This window comes from Entelurus aequoreus, linkage group LG25, assembly GCF_033978785.1.
Source record: "Entelurus aequoreus isolate RoL-2023_Sb linkage group LG25, RoL_Eaeq_v1.1, whole genome shotgun sequence".
Classification (NCBI taxonomy): Eukaryota; Metazoa; Chordata; class Actinopteri; order Syngnathiformes; family Syngnathidae; genus Entelurus; species Entelurus aequoreus.
This window is the reverse complement of record NC_084755.1, coordinates 33,216,734-33,223,429: the sequence shown is the minus strand read 5'-3', so window position 1 is coordinate 33,223,429 and position 6,696 is coordinate 33,216,734. Positions and strand designations below refer to the sequence as shown.

At 36.0% G+C, this 6,696-nt stretch overlaps 1 protein-coding gene across 3 annotated transcripts in view; it reads right to left on the bottom strand.

The window, feature by feature from the left end:
* Positions 1 to 5,969: 5,969 nt before the first annotated feature.
* fbxl16 (F-box and leucine-rich repeat protein 16) overlaps positions 5,970 to 6,696 on the bottom strand; it is an 82,418-nt gene continuing 81,691 nt past the window's right edge. For 2 of the 3 annotated variants that reach the window (XM_062037334.1, XM_062037335.1), the window contains exon 7: positions 5,970 to 6,696. This exon is cut by the window's right edge and continues 373 nt beyond it. The gene's annotated coding sequence lies outside the window, so the exon portion shown is untranslated. The other variant, XM_062037336.1, reaches the window with a different exon arrangement.

The window sequence follows — 6,696 nt, the reverse complement described above, 5'->3', positions numbered from 1 at the left end:
AACTCGCCTTTTATGCGTTCACTTAGAGCGCCAACATTTGGGAACCGGGTGATGGAAGAAAAGTAAAAATAAAATGTATTTGCGGCGGTATCCGACAAAGTTATGTTTAGGTTTCACTTTTGCGTATCGTAGCAGATAACTGTGGTGCGTTCAAGGAACCTGATTAAAGTTGGAAGACAGGGGGAGGCTTAACCTATAGTAGATGCCCTAATAATAATATAAAATTATTATTATATTATAATTATGATTATTCGCCACTTATGATTCAACCTAATTACGTCTATATGTGTGTATGAGCTAGCTCATTTCCAAAAGCTTATATTTTGCTATTTCATGGCCATTTAACAATTTCAACAGTTAAATTATGTGTGGGATATTATAATTCAACTATTCTTAATATAGCCTTGAATAAGTTCATATATTAGACATCACTTTTTAGCCTTGAAAATAGGGATGGATAGCTCGATGCAAAATAAATGTCAATTAGTTTAGTACATTTGTGGTATTAAGCACAAAATGTGTCAAGTTGAGTATTTTCGGATAAGGAGTGAATTTATCATGAATTAGTAGTTCTTTTCGATCAGAAATAAATGGTAGTTTGTGGTATATTTCCCTATCATTTTCCTTCAAGCACAAATGGGTCGTGGTTTGTAGAACTAATAATTGACATTTTAATATAAGCTACTGCTTTAATGCTATTTTAATTTTAGTTTTAATAATAATAATAGATTTTATTTGTAAAAAGCACTTTACATTGAGTAAACAACATCAAAGTGCTACAGTATATTAAAAAAAAAAAAAAAAAAAAAAAGAAATAAAAACTAGAACAGCCAAATAGCTAAAACTAGTATACATATATCTAAAAAAAAAAGGCTTTTTTTTTTTTTTTAAAAAGAAGGGTTTTTAAGCCTTTTTTTTTTTTTTAAAGCATCCACAGTCTGTGGTGCCCTCAGGTGGCCAGGGAGACCGTTCCACAGACTGGGAGCGGCGTAGCTTTGTCTGTCGTAGTTCTTGAATGATTCATAAGCCATAATTTTGAGTTCAATTAAATTTTTTATATTGGTGAATACGTTTTTTTTTTTTAGAGCGCATGAAAGTAGCACATCATTTTAGAATTGATAAAATGCTTTTTTTTCTTCTTACATTTGGATTAAAAAACAACACTTTGTAAATACAGTAGTAGTTCATTACAATAGCTTACTTTCTAAAGTATAGGTCAGTAATTCCCTTGAAGGAAATTAATATTTTATCAAATATATAATTTTTGTTGTGGTTATTATTACAAAACTAAAGTTTTGAGTAGATTTTTTTTGGAAATTGCCTCTGGTAAGTCCTTGTTTAACAATTTAAGGGTACGTCCTCTCTCACAGTAGTAATTGATTACATATCCGTGTTGCTTTGAATACGACCAAACTTCAGTACTTCCCATACTTGATTTTATTCTCGGCGAGTTGGTGGACTTAAAACGAGTAAATGTCAGTAAAAGCAGAATACTTTTTATTTACGAATGAAAGCATTACCGTTATCCGTTGGTCAACCTTAACCTCTAAAGGCCTTAGTGGCCACATGCGTGGACAGCACCTTTTAGCTCTTATTTCCAAAATTGTGTACACTACTGAATTGGGGTCTTATGCCGACATATGGACACTTATACTGCCATCTGGTGGTGTCAGAAGAGTATAACATACAATGGAATTTTGAAAAATAAAAATGAGCATGTCACTACACATGAAGTACACGTTTGTGTACTTATGGACTAAGTACATCATATAAAAAGATGATGATGATTTTAGTTTGTATTCTAATTAGGGTCCAATAAGCCCAAATAGCAAAGACAAATAAAAAAATAATGTAAACAAACAGTTTGGGCCTTAAGAGGTTAAGATTGACGATACAAACTTACTCTTGGGATCCTACAGGGGCCGCTCATAAAAGTGTTAAAAGTCAGCAATTAATTTTTTCCAATGTTTAAATTTTTTGAACAGCTTCAGTTTTAGATATTGATATGTTTGTATATTTTTTTTTATTTAATGGCCTTTTTGTCAAAAAACTGTTTTTTTCATAATGGGAAAATGCTAAATATTTAAAAATTTTTTAAAAAAAGTTGCAGAGTAGAACATTTGAGGTTAGGTAATTCTTATTTTAACAGTGCCTATGGTGCTAGAATGAGAAAGCGGGCAGGACTTGGTTGAATTTATTGAATTTTTTTTTTATATGCCCAAGATTATTTCCTTTGCATTTTGGTGGTTTAATGGCCGTTTGACTCAATCATGCTCATCAAAGCTGAGAATTTTTGCTCATGGTTTGCTGGCGCCATCTAGTGGTTAAGAGGCATAATTACACCAAAATTATATTTTTGCGTTTTCCAAATCAGCAAAAATTAGATCCAAGATAATTTCCATTGCATTTCAGCGGTTAATGGGAGTAATTCATTTAAGCTTGTCAAAGCTCTAAGAATTTAGCTCATGGTTTTCTGGCAGCATCTGGTGGTTAAAGTTAAAGTACCGATGATTGTCACACACACACTCGGTGTGGTGAGATTATTCTCTGCATTTGACCCATCAACCTCACCCCCTGGGAGGTGAGGGGAGCAGTGAGCAGCAGCGGTGGCTGCGCCCGGGAATCATTCTGGTGATTTAACCCCCAATTCCTGTGTGCCACGCAGAGAAGTAATGGGCAACTTGTTTATAGTCGTTAGTATGACTCGGCCGGGGTTTGAACCTACCGATCTCAGGGCGGAGACTAACCACTAGGCCACTGAGCACATCAAAGGTTAAAGGGCGCAATTACACCAAAACGATATTTTCTCGTTTTTAAATCAGCAAGAATGAGATCTAAGATAATTTCCATTGCATTTCAGCGGTTAATGGCAGTGTAACTCATTTACGCTCGTCAAAGCTCTGAGAATTACGCTCATGGTTTTCTGGTGGCATCTGGTGGTTAAAGGGCGCAATTACACCAAAATGATATTTTCGCGTTTTTCAATCAGCAAGAAGGATATCTAAGATAATTGCCATTGCATTTCAGCAGTTAATGGCTGTTTCACTCATTTACACTCGTCAAAGCTCTGAGAATTACGCTCATGGTTTTCTGGAGCCATCTGGTGGTTAAAGGGCACAATTACACCAAAATGATATTTTCGTGTTTTTCAATAAGCAAGAATGAGATCTAAGATCATTTCCATTGCATTTCAGCGGTTAATGGCAGTGTAACTCATTTACGCTCGTCAAAGCTCAAAGAATTTTGCTCATGGTTTTCTGGTGCCATCTGGTGGTTAAAGGGCACAATTACACCAAAATGATATTTTCGCGTTTTTCAATAAGCAAGAATGAGAGCTAAGATAATTTCCATTGCATTTCAGCGGTTAATGGCAATGTAACTAATGTACGCCTGTCAAAGCTCTGAGACTTATGCTCATGGTTTTCTGACACTATCTGGAGCATAGGGGGCGCAATTACACCCAACACTATATTTTCTTGATTTCCAACTGGCAGCAATGAGATTAATTTGGTTTTTCATGGAAAAAGCAGAGTAACATACCAGGATTACAGTCTGGTAAAAAATAGCAGTTATAATGGGAGTCAATGGGGCACAAAGGGTTCTTAAGAGAAAGTGTGTATATTTTGTGTTTATATCCTATTCTGACATTGTTATTAAAACAACAATGCAACTTTGTTTTTAAGTTAAGACTGTTCAAAATAAAAAAGATAATGTATTACTTAGTCCAGGGGTGTCAAACAGGTTTTATCCGGCCCACGGAATGGGTTTGCTCAGTATAAAAACGAGCCGAGATTTTTGAATGAAACAAACTGCTGTTCTAAAAGTGTCCACTAGATGTCGCAATAGCAATTCTTTGTATCTTTGTAGATGATGCTACATATGTAAAAACAAAAAACAAAAAAAACCCACATGTTAGTACATCAGTCTAGGAAAACAACATCCTGTAATTTGATTTTGATATTATTTTTTTTATTTTCATAAATTGAAAATTAACACCAATGAGTTGACTGATGAATGTCATCACATAATGTATTCAGAAAGTATAAATAACAATAAATAAAGACAGAATACTATTAACCGCAACATGTAAGTGTAAAAAAAACCCTAACAACAATATGATTTGTACATTTTCAGAATTTTTAAACAAAGAAAAAATCTGAAGTTGTCTTTATTTTGAAGTTATCGTACCATGATTTTACCAGTCCGGCCCCACTTGGGAGTAGATTCTTCTCCATGTGGCCCCCCCATCTAAAATGACTTTGACACCCCTGACTGAGTCTGAAAAATTAGATAATGAAACAAATTAAATATTATTTATTATTTGTTAAATTGTTCAAGTAGGAATTTTATTTTATGTAAATTTCATTTCAGTCAATATTTCAGTAATACTACGAAACACGTTTTTGTCATTTCTTGTGTCCTTTCCATGACCAGGTTGTGAATATGATGTCATTCCCAGTATGTACAGTAAATGCACGCTCGTTTCTGCTGTAGTCCATGACCAGGGTACAGCCACACTGCACTACACACCCTGACTTTGAAAGGCATCCATACATTTCTCATTCACCGAAACAGGAGCGTCCATATTGGCCAAAGTAATACAGTAGGTCAAGCTCCACCTAGTGGCACACCAAGGAATCACTTGATTAAAGTACAGTGTTTTTATTTTTCTATATTCAAACACAGTGTTACTGTTCAAACTGTGTGGCCAAAAATATGAAATATACTTGTGAAATAAAACCTCTGCCTTGTTTTTAATGAACACTTAGGCCTACTACGCTGTTGTGTTTTAATGTTGGTCATTACGGTGGTATTTGGGAGAGCCACATTTTTTTTTCTGAGGTGGTACTCGGTGAACAAAGATCGAGAGCCACTGCAGAAGGTGATAAACAACCTGCTCGGGAGAAAACAACACCCCGATGGAGCAAATAAATACTGTCGTGAAATAATCCGTCCACACTATTCATTTTTTACCGACACAAAGTCAAAAAGAAATACTCGCCGTCATGTCCTTCCAGCTCAGGTTCAAGTGACGCTCCAGAATTCAACACCCCTCCACTCCAAAAAATACTTCAAGTACTCCAACTTAAACGTCGCAAGCCGTCTCGTATCGACTCGCCATATCTTTTTTTTTTTTTCTTCCCGAAAAGAAAAGCACTTCAAGTGGCGGCGATGTCGTTCTCTCTTCGCCTTAAAGACACAACCGCGCTTCATCCAGAACTATCGTTCCACTGTCTCGCGATATAACGTGGATGGAAAAAGGTAAAAACAAAGGAGCCGGTCGAGCGTGACACTCCGATACAAAGCAACAATGTAAACCAGGGGTGTCCAAAATGTGGCTCAGGAGCTGTTTTTTTTGTTTTTTTTCTTCATTTTATTTAAAAATACAACAAGTTGTTTCCTACTGTGATAGATACTACACTAATATGCTTTGTCACATAACACAAAGCTAAGACGTGGATGTTTAGGCTTAGCTCGGCATATATTAGCCAAGGGATTCTCTCTTACACTCTGGTAGGCGGGCGCCAAGGAATCACTTGATGAAATATTCAAACACAGTGTGACTGTTCAAACTGTGTGTAATTCCGCAGTGGTCAAACATGTTAAATATATTTGTTAAATAAAACCTCTTTTTTTAAAATGAATATTTAGGCCCACTATGCTACTGTATTTTAATGTTGGTCATTATGGTGGTGAAGTGTTTTCTGAGGTGGTACTTTGTGAAAAAAGTTCTGTCTCTTTTGGTAAAAATCTACGGAGCCCCTAAAGGGACATGGGGGACTTTTTTTTTTTTTTTAAATAATTTATTTATTATTATTAAATTATTTATTTATGTATCGTGTGCACGAGAAACTATCTTGTGCGCACGAGAAACTTTTTATAAAATTATTTTTTTTGTTATTATTTATTATTTATTTTGTTTTATAATTTATTTATTTTTACATTTTTTTTTAGACATGTATCTCGTGCGCACGAGAGTTTCTGGTGTGCAACAGATACATGTCTAAAAAAAAAAAATTATAAACGTTTTTTTTCCCCCATGTCCCTTTAGGGGCTCCGTAAAAATCTCACCTTTTTTGCCCTTATCGCATTTTAACTTTCACATTTTGTCCACTCGGCAACACATCCTGCAGCTTATAAAGTCCGGCCTCCAAAATAAAAGCACCGCAGTAGGCAGTCTCCTCCCCCCGCTCTTGGGGAATGTGTGTGTCCCCCACCCTTGTTTTCGGAGAAACGTCCCTTTTTTATTTTGAAATGTATGTTTTAATGTACAAAATGCATCAGCCCTCGGTGGAAAAAGTTTGGACACCCCTGATGTAAACAGTAGTTTTTTGAAAAATGTCGTGGTTTTTCTTTTTACTTCCGGAATCCCAGGATCCCCAAAAAAGGTTCACCAAAATAAGAGTTCCGTCCGGTTTGTGTCTGAACACTGAAGCGTGGAGAAAAAGAATATATATAATACAGAGCGATGAAGAAATAAGAGTTAGTAGTATGATCACACACAGTATGCATGTGAGTGCGGTCAAAGTGTGTAAACACGTGTGTGTGTGTGTGTGTGTGTGTGTGTGTGTGTGTGTGACTTCCACCGTAACACAAAAGTCCTGGTTTGAGTTCCTCCAACCTTGAGAATCCAACCTGCTAAGAGTTGTATCATCCAAGCTCCTCCGGGGGCCAGACAAGACGTCACAAGGACCC